Here is a 16147-nt window from a genome sequence, read left to right on the forward strand (position 1 = left end):
TTTCTCTTCACTGATTGGTTAGAAAGCTTTCAAACTTAGTGGTAAAGCAAAAAAAGAGGGAGGGGCTCGTTTTGCATACCTAATAGCCGCGGCTATTAGGTATGCAAAATAGGGCTGGGACAGACGATTATTTTTTAAACGATTAATCTAGCGACGCATTTTTCGATGCATCGATTAATTTAACGATTCATTTTTTCAGTCCGATTCGTTTTCGATCGATTCGATTATCTCCCCATTAATTGACTTATAGTAATTTATACACGTTGATTAACATATCTGAATGAAAAAAAACATGAATTCCTTAACATTGCAATTAGGGCTGCACGATATGGGCAAAATATGATATCCCGATATTTTTTGGCTGAATGGCGATATACGATATATATCTCGATATTTTCTATAGAGTGGGTTAGATGTTTTTTTTCTAAGTCAAAAGCCACATGTGAGATGTTGCAAGCACTTTTATTAAAACATAGGTCAGTATGACTGCAACATGTGATTTTGTATCGTTATTTTCAACAGAATTGAATGAACATGTTAAAAAAAAAGGGGACGTTTTTCACCTTCTTCACAAAATAATCACCTATGCAAAACATTATAAAGCTGTAGGTTACACACATTAGCTACCAATAAGAGCATTGGCTTTGTCGCATTGTCCTGTGTACTACGGTGAGGGTTTCAGTGCGCCGTAACTTTAATCCCCCGCCCCCTCCCTTCTCCGTTCCATTTGGGAACATGTTTGGTTTCATTTCGCTTGTTTCGTATATTTTAATTAATTAATTAAGAGCGTCACCAGAGGGCGCCCCCAACACATTTGCCGAGCGCCGGCCCTGGTTTCGGGGCAGAAGAAACTGTCGCGGCCGGTGATGCAGCAGCACAGCCACAGAGTATTACGCATTCCTTTGTGCCGCTGCTGTAAATGGTGGAACAGATTTGTCGTGCTTCCACGGTTTTGCTACACTCTCTACAGATGACCTGCAGCTGCTGCTCATCTGTTTTTTTTTAAACCCGAACTATTCCACATTATGGAGCCGTTGTTTCTCCTCTTTGAAACAATTTCATCTACCGCCGCCGTCTCGTTTTCTTTACGGGTATCATCCATGCTTGTTGTGTTGTGAGGGGGCGGCGGGGGCGGGAATGAGGCGTCTTTGCACACGGCACGTTCGGAAAGACAGAGTGGGAGGGGGAGGGGTCGCGCTCACAGTCTCCAAGGCAAGCGCTGTAGACGCTTGAGGGGGAAACTGACCATTTTAACGCATATCGATATAAACGATATTGTCAAATCTTGTATCCCCGTGGAAATTATATCGATATATCGTACATAGCCGATATATCCTGCAGCCCTAATTGCAATGCATGTTTATTGCCTTTAAATTCCAAAATAAAAGTCCAAAGTAATGCATTCTTAGAATTCTACGGTGCTCGGTCATCTGCAGCTGCTTCCGGGTGGCGCCTCTTCAGGTGCTGGTGCATTGCCGTGGTGCTGGAATGGAAAGCCATCTCCATTTTGCAAAGACAACATATCACAGAATCGTTTCCTTTTACATTAAAGAATTCCCATACTTTAGAGGAACGAGTGCGTGGCGCCTTGCACTTGCACAAATTCTGAGGAGCCACTCGCGTTGCTACTACGCTCCGTTGCCGCCATCTTTGTTTTGGGTTTTTCTAATCCACGCGCATTTTTCGCGTCGACGTAATTTATGCGTCGACGTCAACACTGATTACGTCGACGCGTTGTCCCAGCCTTAATGCAAAAGCGGCTAATTGTCCACGGCTAAATGCATCTAAGCCGCGCCTTAGAGCGTTTAAACCGGCCGGATTCCGTACGAATTACGGCCGGCGTCCGGCCGGTTTAGCCCTTTTTAACGCGCCATTCTAGGGCCGGATTGTGGCCTTCTTGGCTTTCCACAGAGCCGCGGCTCGTCCGCAGCTAATTGCGTCTGAGCCGCGGCTAAGAGCGTTTAAACCGGACGGAATCCGTATGGAATCCGGCCGGTTTAAACGCTCTAAGCCGCGGCTTAGATGCAATTAAACGGCGGCCGGCTGGTTTAGCCCTGTTACTGCGCCATTCTAGGGCCTTCTTGGCTTTCCATAGGTATACTCCAGGAGCTGGAAGTCCGACAGCTCAGCTCCCGGAGTACAATCCCGTTCTCCTCCATGTTCAATATGGACAGTGAGTCAAGGCCAAAGTTCCTTTCTCCCAATTCTTCTCAACCATGGCCGAGATAACACCCACTACGAGTCTTTACTTGTTGTGGAAGTACCAGAGAAGTCAGACACAGTCTTTATGATTCATAATATCATCTGAGGCGCACATAGCTTTTGGCCGTGATATTACGTATAATATTTAATAAATACCTATATATTATTATTAATATTATATAGATATAGAGCTCCAGGAGTCCGCAGACTGCAACAATTACTTCTCCTCCAAGCTGTGGTTCACTTTGACAGCTCATTGGTCAATGGGCAGCAGCTCATTTACATTAAAGCTACAGACACAAGAAACAGCGCATTCTGAAGGAACTGGAACAGAGGGGATTAGCGGTAGGCGAGATAATTTTTCACATAGCTTTTGGCCGTGATATTAGATAATATTTAATAAATACCTATATATTATTATTAATATTATATAGATATAGAGCTCCAGGAGTCCGCAAACTGCAACAATTACTTCTCGTCCAAGCTGTGGTTCACTTTGACAGCTCATTGGTCAATGGGCAGCAGCTCATTTGCATTAAAGCTACAGACACAAGAAACAGCGCATTCTGAAGGAACTGGAACAGAGGGGATTAGTGGTAGGCGAGATAATTTTTCCTAAAAGCTCATTTCAGCAAACAGCTTCAAAAACATGTTTTCTGGAACTCAAATAATATGTTTACTTGAAGGGATTACAACATAATATTTCGCCTTTAAAAAGGGTCCAGCTTGGCTTTGGATTCAGAGTTTGACGCTTAAAGTGAAACGCCATGTCTGTGTGGGCAGCTTTTTCAGCGTCTGTTGAAACCATTGCTCACCACTTCCCTCTGGATTTTAATAGGGCTGGGTAAAAATATCGATTCATCAATGCACTGCAATTTTTTTTTTCTCGATTCAATTTCGATTCAGAACTTTTTTGAAATAGATTATTTCCATAAAAAAAAAAAAGCATACTCAGTCATTGTAATCTAGATGTGAGTATGCCTAAACGTTCATGCCCTTTTACATTTGTCCATGTTATGATTATTACTTTTATGCTGCATGTTTAGCTCAGGAACAATACTATACAATGGTGTATTCCCTTTTTACTAGTTAAAGCACAATGAAATGGTTAATTCATTTTGAAATAGTTAATTCTAAATAATATTTAGGTATTTTTATCATCTGCACGTATTTTTTAATCGATATCGAAGCAATTGGATCAATATAGATTCGATATCGAATCAAGACCTAAAGAATCGAATTGAATTGAATTGTGAGGTACCTGGCAATACGCAGCCCTAGATTTTAAGACCTCACTGCAGAGTTGGAGCCATGTTCTCTAGAAGATAACCAGACTCTGGACCTCTTTGCCAAGCAGCATACTGGGTTGCATGAAATTTGTTTTGTCCATCAAGTGTTGCCTCATTTATGTAAATGTTGTTTTCAGAAAAATGGATGAAGCGCTTCTCTGTCAAATTGGTTTGGATGATAGATACAGTGTCTGTGTCCATTGATAATAGAGTATGTGCTGCAAGTGCATTGTCAATCCAAAGGATAACCCTATAACTAATGATATGCCCTGCATTATGAGACATCTCAACTAGTCTTGACCGAGTTGCCTGATGTAAGCTTGCATTGAGCGCAATGTGTTTAGGTGTCAACTTCTTTCCCCCACTCTCTATAATTGCAGCATTCTTCGAAGAAAATAGTCCAATCCTGGGTTGCTTTTAACTCACTTTATTTGTTATAAAGTAGGCATGTTTCGGTATGGTAAACTATGAAGCTTAAAGGTCCCATGACATGAAAATCTCACTTTATGAGGTTTTCTAACATAAATATGAGTTCCCCTAGCCTGCCTATGGTCCCCCAATGGCGAAAACTTGCGTTTGGTGTAAAACGAGCACTAGCTGTTCTGCTCGCCTTTGAAAAAACGGAGGCTCAAGTGCGCTGATTTGGAATGTCTGTATTTATGACGTCACCAAGAATCTCAGCTCCTCCCCTTACTCTGCCTGGCCCGCCCAGAGACGTTGGCCCGCCAATGAGACTCGACCGTGCGAGCGCCACGTGTGTGTGTGTGTGTGTGTGTGTGTGTGTGTGTGTGTGAATACACACACTGTAACAAAAGTGTTTCTTGTCGGTTCTTTGACACGTCTTGTATTTCCACAACGAGACTCTTGTGGGGGTTATCTGAGCCATGGTTGAGAAGGAATTGGGGGAAATGAACTTTGGCTTTGACTCGCTGAAGTACATGAACTGCGACATGCCGCCGGTTGCCGCGAGGCACCATCGCCCGGCAGCGGGCAGCAGGCAGCGCCCGGTTCAGTCGACTTCAGGTTGATGTGAAAGTGGAAGAACCAGAGACGTCGCAGGACCCGACAAAGTTGTTTGTGATTCATAATATCGTCTGGAGGCGCACACAGCTTTTGGCCGTGATATTCTGTATTAAATGATATAGATTTCTATGTATTATATGATATTATTTAGATATAGAGCTCCAGGACTGTAACGCAAGTGTTGTACACTTCCTTCTTATTTGGATAACCGTTCTGCTTTTGGTGTTATGGCGAATAACACGTCGGACTCTCTTCTCTGGTATTTCTACAACGAGACTCGGATTGGGGGTTATCTCAGCCAAGGTTGAGAATGAATTGGGGGGAAGGAACTTTGGCTTTGACTCCCTCAAGAACATGAACCACGACATGGAGGAGAAAGGGATTGTTGGCGGCGAATGTCTCCCGCTTGAGACCCGCTGAGGGACCACCGCCGGAGGCGGAGGTGCCTAAGCGCTGCCCGGCAACGATCCTTTTCTCCTCCTTGTCGCGGTTCAGTCTACTTTGATGAGGACGTTGAAGAACCAGTAACGTCGGAGAACCCAACGCGGTCGTTTGAGATTCATAATATCGGCTCACACAGCTTTTGGCCGTGATAATATATATTATATGATATAGATATCTATGTAGGCTATATGCTAATATTTAGAGCTCCAGGACTCCCGTGTGTTCTAGAATATTTACAGAACACGGCTAAAGGCTGTGTGCGCCTCGCCATTGCGATATATCCACTGTAAACAGAGCGCATGGTACCGTGGCTGCAAGCTGCTCAGGGCCACACCCCCACCCTCCTCCTTGACCCGCCTCGCTCCTCCTCATTTGCATTATAGCTACAGACACCAAAACAGCGCATTTGGGGGAAGCTCAATGTGCGACTGGCTCGGAGTGGCTGTAACTCTGCACCACGGCTGAATTTCGGGAACGTCTTTGAATACTCTGTTAGTTGCCCACTAATACCTATATTAAAGAATACATAAAATAGCATGTCATGGGACCTTTAAGGGAGAGAATTGTATCTAACGCGTGGAGAGGAAAATACCGTGATCTACTTCAAGCCCCCGGGCTTAGGCCCGGGGGCTCTCTGCCGTCTACCTATTGATCTCTGGCCGCTTCACTTGACGTCCTCCGATAGAGGACGTCAAGTGGGCGTGGCCTATGCAGTGGGCGTGGCCGGGGTGACGTAATGACTTTGGCTTCTTCACCTATCTAAAGGTGCTGCCTTCTGTGGAGGGAGCAGCCTTCAATAAGGTCTTGCTCCCCTTGTGGCTATGTGAGGGTAATGCAGCTTCTTAAAATACTTAACAACAGCTTATGTTTGATCCAGCTTCCTTGTGGCTATGTGGAGGTAATTCTTGCGTTATTCTCGAAGAAAGTGGTCCAATCCTTGGTCGCTTTTAACTCACTTTATTTGTTAAAGTAGGCATGTTTCGGTATGGTATGGTAAAGCTTAAGGGAGGGAATTGTATCTAACGCCTGTGAGGGACAATATCGTGAGCTTCAAGCCCCGTGCTTAAGCCCGGTTCTCTCCGCGGTTACCTATAGTCTCTGTCCTCTCCACTTCGAATCACACGCTACATGCCCGTCAAGTGGGCGTGGCCTAAGTGACGTAATGGCTCCGCCCCTGTCTAAAGGTGCTGCCATCTGTGGCTGGAGTAGTTATTGCAGCTTAAGTGTTCGATCCTGCTTCCTAGTGGCTATTCGAGGGTAATGCAGCTTGTGTGTTCGATCCTGCTTCCTAATGGCTATGTGGGAGCAGCTTACGTACTTAAAATACGTAACATAATGCAGCTTGTGTGTTTGATCCTTCCTTGTGGCTATGTGGGGGCAGCTTATGTGCTTAAAATACGTAACACAATATATCAGACCGAAGTTGTAGCTCTACATGCACCATTGACAGGAAATCATCTTGCATGTCAGGCTGATAGACTGGTATAGAAAACTCATCAGCAGTTGCGCCCATACCTTTATTCAATAATTCTGAGACCGGGATATGCCAATTCCTTGGAAAGAGGCATGGTTTGGCGCTCGGTTATCTACTCACTTTTAAGACGAATGAAGTCATAAAAATCTGTTACAATGAGGCTCAATGTATTCTTTAAAGGTCCCATGGCATGCGATGGATGCTTTAATATAGATATTAGTGGGCCCCTAACACAGTATTTGAAGATGTTCGCGAATTTCAGTCGTGGTGCAGAATAGTGTTGGCTCGTTCATTCGCGAACCGGTTCGAATGAACGAGTCTTTAGGACGAACGAACCGAACCGGTTTGTTTATCTCGTTCGTCTCGTTCACCATTCGATTCACTGGAAACTTGACTGAACGAACGAACGAGTTTCCGGTAGCACTTACTCCACTGAGTCAGACTGACTCAGCTGAGAACCGTGCAATGGCGTGCATTCCATGATGCAATTTACCGCTACCGGAAACCAGGCTGAACGAACAAACGATTTGCGAACGACACCTCCCAGTTCAGTCGAGTTTCCGGTGAATCGAATGGTGAATCGAATCATGGAATGCACGCCAGGATTGGGAATGCAGCCAGGCAGCTAGGTGGTGCTGTGATACACCATCACACAACACCGCCATGTCTAAGCAAATGCGTAGAATCTTCCTTCTACTCTTATTTGCGCCGGGAAAAACAAGACATAATTACAGATCCTCCTCTGTTCAGTAATACTATATATCCTGTACATTTCGTGCAAAGACTCCTGTAAGTTTATCGGAGCTCATCCAGTCCCGACAGAGTTCAACTCAGAGCAACTCGGTGGGGGGGGGGGGTTGATGGGTGTGAAATATTTTAACATAAAACAAAAATATGGTCACGTAAATAAAATATACAAACGAACAGAGCTTTGTCTCCCCGCGACTTATATTGATTGAGTCTACAACGTTCTCAAAGATTCAGCCAATGAGAGGTAGCAATGCTGTTGCCATGGCACCTGGGTAAACAAATGACAAGGTGGTACCGTCGAATTTGCGCGCTTTCTCTGTCTGACGTATCTTGGGTCATACCATTCGACGTGGGGCCACTCATATATCCCCCTACATTTCCGAAAATAGACTTGACCTCCATCTGTCTTTTGGATAAGCGCATTTCCCAATCCCAGGAGTCTTTGCTCCATTCTACGTCAATTTAAGAACAAACAAAGAAATTAAACTTCCGTTCGTATTTTTTATTTATGACCATGAAAGTTCTGTAATGCCTGAATAATGAAGAATTAAATGTAAAGTAAAATAAAATTATAAATATAAAACCATGAATGACATATAGAGAGTAAGCAAGTGGTATAAATATTGGTAGGACGTTTGGTTATACTATATAGTATATCTTGTTGATTTTCACCGGGGGTAGAGCCTAGAAGTCGCTTAAATTATGCTCAGGGCTGTCTCGCGTGGGGGGGGGGCAGGCAGACACCTGTGAGATTCCCTGTCAAATGACGTAATCTGACGTAACAAACTAATCAAAACGAACAAATCAAACAAACTAATCGTTATAGTGAACTGAACTGAAAGAAGGGAAAAGAATAATTTTGCCCTTCCCTAGTGTGAAACTAGCAAATACAACATTGTGTCTACTAGGGCTGGCCCGAACGCCATTTTTTAGGCTTCGAATACTCGTTGGTTTTTCCGAGCGAATATTTGAATACTCGTTCCAGAAAAACACACCATCAAAAACAACATTAATAATCCTATACTCCCTGGAACCGATTGAAACAGTATCTGCATATTTTATTGAAGATTTAATAGCTTTTGAACGTTAATTAGTAAGCCTAAGTAAGTTGGAGTTCCTTAGTTTTTCCCCGTGAAAGCGAACAGCTGTTGTTCCGTTCCAAATCAGCTGTCCTCTGCCATCTCAGCCCTTACGGGAGCTTTTCAATTCATCCTGGAACGTGCATCTTTTCAGGGAATTACAATAAATTAGGGATGGGCACGAGTAGTAAATTCCAAACTCGAGTGATCGAAGGAATTCCTCGAGGATCAATCGAGTACTCGTTAAATCAAATCTATTTTTAGAATGCAACGCATCTGCAGCAGGAATAGGCGGCAGGCCCGATGATGAACGGCAATATTACCAACCAAACATGTAATGCTTATTCTCCATCAAAACAGTCAGAGTTATCAGAGTATTCATTATTTATTTTTGCAAACGTTCAAAACACATTTTCCTTACAAAAATAAATATGCGCAGCATCTCACAATTTAAATCACGTCGAACCAAGGCCTGTAACAGTTTAAAAAAAACGAAACAAGTAGCCTAACCATTGCAAATAAATGCTTAAAGCTGCAAATAAAACGGCAGCAAATGGACTATGGAAATACTCAGAGTTGTGATCTTCTCTACACGCCCGGGATTACAGCTGCGTCTTGCGGCGGTGAAAATAGCCGACACACTTTCACCGTTGCTGCGGGTCTGCTTTCCCGAACTCACCGTTGTGTTTCAGGAGCATATGTTGCCGCATAGTACTTTCTGGTAGCTCGATTTCGCTTGGCATATTTTACATTTCACCTTATGATCTCCTATTTCTTTAAAGTATTTAAATTCTTCGCTGCGATTTGCTTTAACCGCCATCTCTTAACTTTTTGAATTCTGGCGTGCCGGCACACGGCACGGAACGCGCCATGGAAATGGATGCATTTAATTTTCTTTGTGCCCACGTCATCCGTTAGTGGCGCCGACAGAAAATTGATACATTTGCTTCAGAAAACTTTGTTTGTGTGTGTGTATATGCCAACTCGAGTTTGCCTGTCCACCAACCGAGTTCATTTGTAACGAGTAGTACTCGAGTAATCGATTCCTCACGCCCATCCCTACAATAAATCCATAACAAATACCGAATATCGATTGTCTTATGTGTCCATATTATATCCATTATTGTCCGGGTATTCCCAAGACGCTCATGCTCTGCAGCAGTCACAGCTGATTGGCGCGGCGCTGTACAGTGAACGTAAGCAAACAACTACGCTAAGGTTAGCATTTCGCTAAGCATTGCTTTTCCTCCCGAGATCCCGCTAATGTTGCGTTATAAAGTAAAGGGAAACAAGATATCTATTCTTTCTCCATCTCTCTCACTTCTCTTGCTTGGTGTCGCTTATAGTTTGCCTCCCGCGCTCTGGTACCGTGACGTTACCGGCGTAGATAAGAGTAGAAGGAAGATTCTGCGCATGCGCTTAAACATGGCGGTGTTGTGCGATAGTGTATCACAGCACCACCTAGCCGCCTGGCTGCATTCCCAATCATGGCGTGCATTCCATGATTCGATTCACCATTCGATTAACCGGAAACTCGACTGAACTGGGAGGAGTCGTTCGCGAATCAGCCTAGTTTCCGGTAGCGGTGAATCGCATCATGGAATGCACGCCATTGCACGGTTCTCAGCTGAGTCTGTCAGACTCAGTGCTACTGGAGCTCAACTGAACTGGGAGGAGTCGTTCGCGAATCGTTTCTTCGTTCAGCCTGGTTTCCGGTAGCGATAAATCACATCATAGAATGCACACCATTGCACGGTTCTCAGCTGAATCAGTTAGACTCAGTGCTACCGGAAACTCGACTGAACGACGAACGAACGAAAGATTCGCGAACGACTCCTCTTGGCGAACTGACTCACGCGAACAGGGTCACGGAAACTAATCATTAAATCCACCACTGGTGCAGAATCACAGCCACTAAGGGCCAGTCGCACATTGAGCTTTCCCCAAGCGTGCCGTTCCGGTGTCTGTAGCTTTAATGCAAATGAGGAGGAGAGTGGCGGGTCAAGGAGGAGGGTGGGGTTGTGGCCCTGAGTAGCTTGCGGCCACGGTACCATGCACTCTGTTTACAGTTGATGTATCGCAATGGCAAGGCACACACAGCCTTTGGCCGTGTTCTGTAAATATTAACACTCAGGGTGCTCCGGCGGAAGTCCTGAAGCTCTTTTATCTAAATAATATCAATCTATACCTCTCTGAAGTACATGAACCGCGACATGGATGAGAAGGGATTGTTAGGGTTAGGCTTGCGATTGTCTCCCGCCGGAGCCCCGCTGCCCGCTGCCGGCGGTGGGCAGTTGGGCTCTTGTCTTCCGAGAGACAATCGCTGGTAACAATCCTTTTCTCCTTCATTTCGCGGTTCATGTACTTCAGAGAGGCAAAGCCAAAGTTCATTTCCCCAAATTCCTTCTCAACCATGGCTGACATAACCCCCACTACGAGTCTCATTTTTGGAATACCAGAGACATCAGAACCCAAGGTGCTCAATAATCTGTTGACTGACATTAAAAGTCATAACAGAACTTAGGGTTTCGTTTTTTTAACCTTTACTCTCGACAAAATATGCACGAATTACAGTTGGCTGATGAAATCCTACTCCGTAGTCCAGAACTTGTCGCCTGCGGATTCTTCTTGAATGAAGATAATTGCTTCTTTAATCGAGTGATCTTACCCTTGTCTGAGAAAACAGCAAAACATTTCTTATGCCTACAAACATCTTCGATGTTGTCCTCAGCAGTAGACAAAATTCTTTCAATGGTGTCTAGATTAGCAACGTCTTTTAAATGTTGTCTTTTCTCTGCAGCCACTTTTAATGACTGTAAACCTTTTGTTGTTGCGTTATAAAGGATATCTTGTCTAAATTCTTTGCAAATAATGCAATCTCCATTGCGCTTTTCTGCACTCTTCAAACATGCAAGCTCTTCCATTTTACTGCATGGCTGGAATTTAAATGATAGGAAAGATTGAAGATGTTTTATATCTTACAGAGGACTTCCTACAGAAAAATTTGCTGACACACAATATTCTATCAATTTATTATCAAGGAATCTATTTTGTATTTTTTTAAATACCAAATTTAAGCTATTATTTCAATTTTCATTTCAGCTTAATTTCATGTTAATTTGCTAGTTTGGGGTCATTGGGGGTAATTCCTGTCCTGTCCTACAACATACATGATACATAAAGAGTATATTAGTGCCTTATATTTTTGTGATTCCTACTATATCTGGTGTCAAAACCAAAACGTATGTGAATTATGCTAATTAGTTATCTTAAAACTCAAAATTGAGCTGGGTAAACTTTTTTTTGAACCCTCAATTTTTTTTACCGACTTTACCTCAAATTTGCTGACAGGACTTTTTCTTTATGTTTGTTATCTATCGGCTCTCCCTCTACAACGCCAATTTCCCAAATAAATAATAGCATGTTTATTTTGATCTAGCGTGGTGGCACCTGTAGAACGCAGGTAACTGGTTGCGGTATCATCAAAGAACGGAGGAATGGTGGAATGGATGAATGCTGCGGTGGAAAAAACCTGGGCCGTGCGGATCTTGTGTGATTCTGGGTTGTCCATCCATGTGTAAATCCATGCTCACAGATTTGTAAAATGTTCCGTCTGATTCCCAATCAGTTTGCATGGATTTGCTTTGTTCTACAAAGCAGGGATTCCACATGAAGCATTGTGACACTGACTGGTCCTCATGCATGAGGAGAAAAAAAATTCAAGGAGCGGCAAATATAGGGTTTCAGTTCAAATATCATTCAAAGAATTCAACAACATATTCAAAACAAACTACAATATTTGGTTTACAATGAACAGAAATATCTACGTTTTTCAACATATCCATGAAAACTACAGCGATATACTCGGTTGAGTTTATGGACAGGATTGTAAATCAGTGGTTGGAGTTGCTTTATGTCATGCTGCCTGCAACTCTATAAACTATAACACACAAGAAGCTCTAGCATATGGGGGCGTTCGTGCAACCCATGGGGCGCTTGTAACGTTTTTTCTTTTTGGTTTTCAAATATTTTTGCAAAAATAGGCTACCTGAAATAAAGAAATAAATGTATATTAGAGGTAGGTATAGATTAATTTTTTAATCTAGATTAATTTTGAAATTAATCTAGATTAAAATGGCTCATTTGAATTCTACCGAAGGCGTTCAGAATATGTGTGTGCTACCTAAATAATGAATAAAAGTTAATCTTTTAGAAAGGGTTTCTCAGGCCAGGTGGCGCATTAGACCAGGGGCTCATCTCCTGTTTCCAAAATGCATCACAAACTGCTTGAGAAAGCTGTTCTACTATGATAATTGGTGTGGAAAATAATTAATGTTCAATAAAATGCACTTGTGTTTATGAACTGTTTATTCAGTTAAAAATGAATTTTGAACTTTAGGCCTACATGACGGGTCATGATGAACTTGAGAATCTATTTCTTCTTCTTCCACCAGTCACTCAGGCAGACCAGCTTGTTCACAGTTTCTGGTGACAAGTTAGATCTCCTCTTGAAGAAAAAAGTCTCTCGCATGGGACAGTTGTGGCAGGAGTCCCCAAGTATTTACGGGCAATGTGGGCAATCTTACCATAGACGGCAGTGTGCTCCGACCACCACTTCAGTGGACACTGATCTAAGCTGGCACTGGGCTCTACCTTTTACCTCTCCAAGGTAGTGATCGACCAATATATAGATCGGCCGATACGCGGCTGATTTTTCGCCGATATTTTTTTCGCCATAATTTACAAACAGGCGTCCACACAGGCAGCTCCGTGTTGCTAGTGATGCTGCAGTTCACTGCAAACCATGCATTGCCCCTCCCCCACTAGAAGAGTGCTGGAAGCCTGCTCTTCAAAACAACGGTAAGTTTTAAACTTTAAAGGACAATTCCGGTATTTTGAACATTGAGCCCCCTTTCTGGTTTGTTTAGGATGAAATAGAGTGGGTGACACCGAAATTTGAACTATTAGTCCTTTCTCGGGTATTTGGCTCATTTTGAATCGCTCCTGCCTGCTTCACAATGGTTGTCTGTGTGCATACACAAACCTGTCAACACAGCAACCCTAAACGTTCGTTTTCAAAAATGTGCAAGTAACCGAGTGGTTAGTGGCATTCGTGAAGTTTAAAAAAAAAAATATCGGCACAGTATATGGTTTCTGTCGTGTTTTATTGCACATTTATCGCCAGTTGATTTCAGTTGGAAGACTCATTACTGCACGTTGATATTACTCCGCTGAACCGGAAAGGTGGGCTGTTTACGTTGGTTTGAAGTCTTGTACCGTGAGCACCTCGGATTAGGGAAAATCGCATAGAAAATCATTGAAAATGGATTATGAAAGGTGGCTTCTGGAGGACGCACTCGATTTTGAGTTTGACGGCAGAGGATATAGTTTTGAACCAGAATTCACCCAAGAGGAGCTACGTGAGATGGAGGCTAGGGCTACGGAGGCGCCTGAAGCTCCGGCTGAAGCGGTCCCCAGGATCACGGGAAATTGGTGGTGAGCCTGTGGGAAGTGCAGGCAGATGCCGACGGAAGTCGAAAGTAGGTGCTGCACGGAGTGGGACCTTGTGCGGAAGTTTATATGCGGTTGTGAGGTATCTGAAGAAATAGTTCCAATTAGCAACTAACACGGATGGAAACCATATATTGCGCCGATAATTTTTTTTAAACTTCACGAATGCCACTAACCACTCGGTTACTTGCACATTTTTGAGAACGAACGTTTAGGGTTGCTGGGTTGACAGTTTTGTGAATGCACACAGACAACCATTGTGAAGCAGGCAGGAGCGATTCAAAATGAGCCAAATACCCGAGAAAGGACTAATAGTTCAAATTTCGGTGTCACCCACTCTATTTCATCCTAAACAAACCAGAAATGGGGCTCAATGATCAAAATACCGGAATTGTCCTTTAAGAGTGGAAGAAAGTGTGTGTGGGGGGGGGGAAATGGAAACACGAATGCCAAATGCATGCTCTATATTTGCTTTGCTTGCAACTATAGCTAAGCAGGTTTGTGGGTCTAAGTGGAAAACGTGAATGCGAATGCCTCGTCTATAAAACGGCTTGCAATTGTGGCTATATGTATTCATGCGGTAGCTGTTACGAACACTGGTCATAGGATTAAGTAATGCCGACGTTGTTCCGTGGTGTTTGTGTGAGCTTTATTTAGCCACCACCTGGCTGAGGTTTGGACGCGTGTGGTGTGTGTCGAGTCCTGCACGGGTCCATTTTTTTGAGACCCACCCTCGCAAAGTTCAGCACTAGATCCGGACCCGTTCATATTTGGCCCGTTACCCGACCCATGCCCGCGATAAATCACATACAAGCTAAACATCATTCAAATGAATGAGCTTTATTGTTATCTCGTTCTCCGTTCTTGAATCACAAATCCAGCCGTGGAAAAGTCGCTCTCACTCGCAGCTCTCGATGCTGGGTTGGAGAGAACATTCTGCGCAATCGTTGCCAAATGTTTTCGCATGCTCCTTCCACCACAACAAAACATCGATCTCCCTTCTACCCGTTGTAGTCTCTCCCTCTCTCCCTACTTAGAGCGGGGCGGAGTTGCCATCGCAGTGATATCTGAGCGCAGCCCCCACTCAAGAAGAGCTTTAATGATGAGAGATATGTTTTATACGTAGTTGAATATTAATTTGTGTTAACGTTTATCATGTACCAGACATAAGTGCACCGTGTAGGCCTTACTTGTGTTTAGAGCCGTTTGCTGACGCTATCAATCCAGTTCAATGATGGTTGAGTTTTTCAGTCAGCGTCAGCTACCAAACAGAAGTTTGTGAGTGTGTGTGTGTGTGCGTCTCACTCATTGAGACATACACACATCACAGCGATATGAGTGTGCTGCACCACCTGAATCGGCTCTAAATATCGGCTCAAGAAAATCCGTATCGGAGTATCGGCTAAGCCTGATGAAAAAATATCGCTATCGTATCGGCCCTAAAAAATCTGTATCGGTCGATCCCTGCTCCACAGAATTGTCTTCTGGTGTCTCCTCATCTGATTCTGAGTCTGATCCCATCACTAGCAGGGCTGTTTTCTTCTAGGGTGGCTCAGGGTTCTCCTCCCCGAGTGGCTGAAGAGCAGGTTCTTCTCCCTTCACCAACTCCCTTAGCTTTGCCCACACTGGCTCCCTCTCTGCTCTGGGCAAGGTCCTTGAGGTCCTTAAATCATGGATCTAGAGCAGTCGCCACCTTTGAATAATAATTATTGATTGATGAAAATTTCACTTTCCAAATCCAACCTCCGTATTTCTTCATGACTCATTCATCTATCTATTCATTGACCGATCTACTGGCTTAAAAGTTTATAAGGATCAAACAATGCAGTTATCTTCTGGTCAGTCTGACATACCTTAAGCCATTCGAGGTTTAGTTTCTCCCTCCGCTGGTTGAGGTCCGTGGTGAAGGCAGCCTTGGATCGCACAATATAGGCAGGATCATCATCTGAGATCTTCATCGCATGCTGGAGGTGGCACAGGGCAGGTAGAACCACAGAGCAGGATACATACTTATCCCCACCAAGGAGCTCAGTGATGCACCCACACATACAGTCAGACAGACAGAGCAATAAATATTTGACTGAATATATGACTAATTCATTTAACTCAGATTACACATTTTTAAGGTCTTAATCACATTACATTTAACTTGTATGCCAATTCATGAACACGCTATCTTTGTAGACCATACCTGCATGGCTGCAGCTGTTTCTCTAACTTTGTCAACTTCTCATATTCAGCATTTGTTGGGAGGGCCAGATTGTGTTTCTGCTGAGACAGCGTTGTGTGCAGTGCGTCTCTGTTGCGCCTCACACGCTTGATCATTTCAAGGGTGGAATTCCACCGAGTTGGAACATCTTGCACGAGTTGCTCCT

At 43.7% G+C, this 16147-nt stretch overlaps 1 protein-coding gene across 3 annotated transcripts in view; it reads left to right on the top strand.

The window, feature by feature from the left end:
* cbr1 (carbonyl reductase 1) overlaps positions 1-16147 on the top strand; it is a 54637-nt gene that overhangs the window by 30894 nt on the left and 7596 nt on the right. Inside the window, exon 2 of one of the 3 annotated variants that reach the window (XM_030379154.1) lies at positions 13012-13121. The exons of 1 other annotated variant lie outside the window; for it this stretch is intronic. The gene's annotated coding sequence lies outside the window, so the exon portion shown is untranslated. The remainder of the gene's footprint in view (positions 1-13011; positions 13122-16147) is intronic. One more of the 3 variants, XM_030379155.1, reaches the window with a different exon arrangement.

The sequence above is a fragment of the Gadus morhua genome, chromosome 15, assembly GCF_902167405.1.
Source record: "Gadus morhua chromosome 15, gadMor3.0, whole genome shotgun sequence".
NCBI lineage: Eukaryota > Metazoa > Chordata > Actinopteri > Gadiformes > Gadidae > Gadus > Gadus morhua.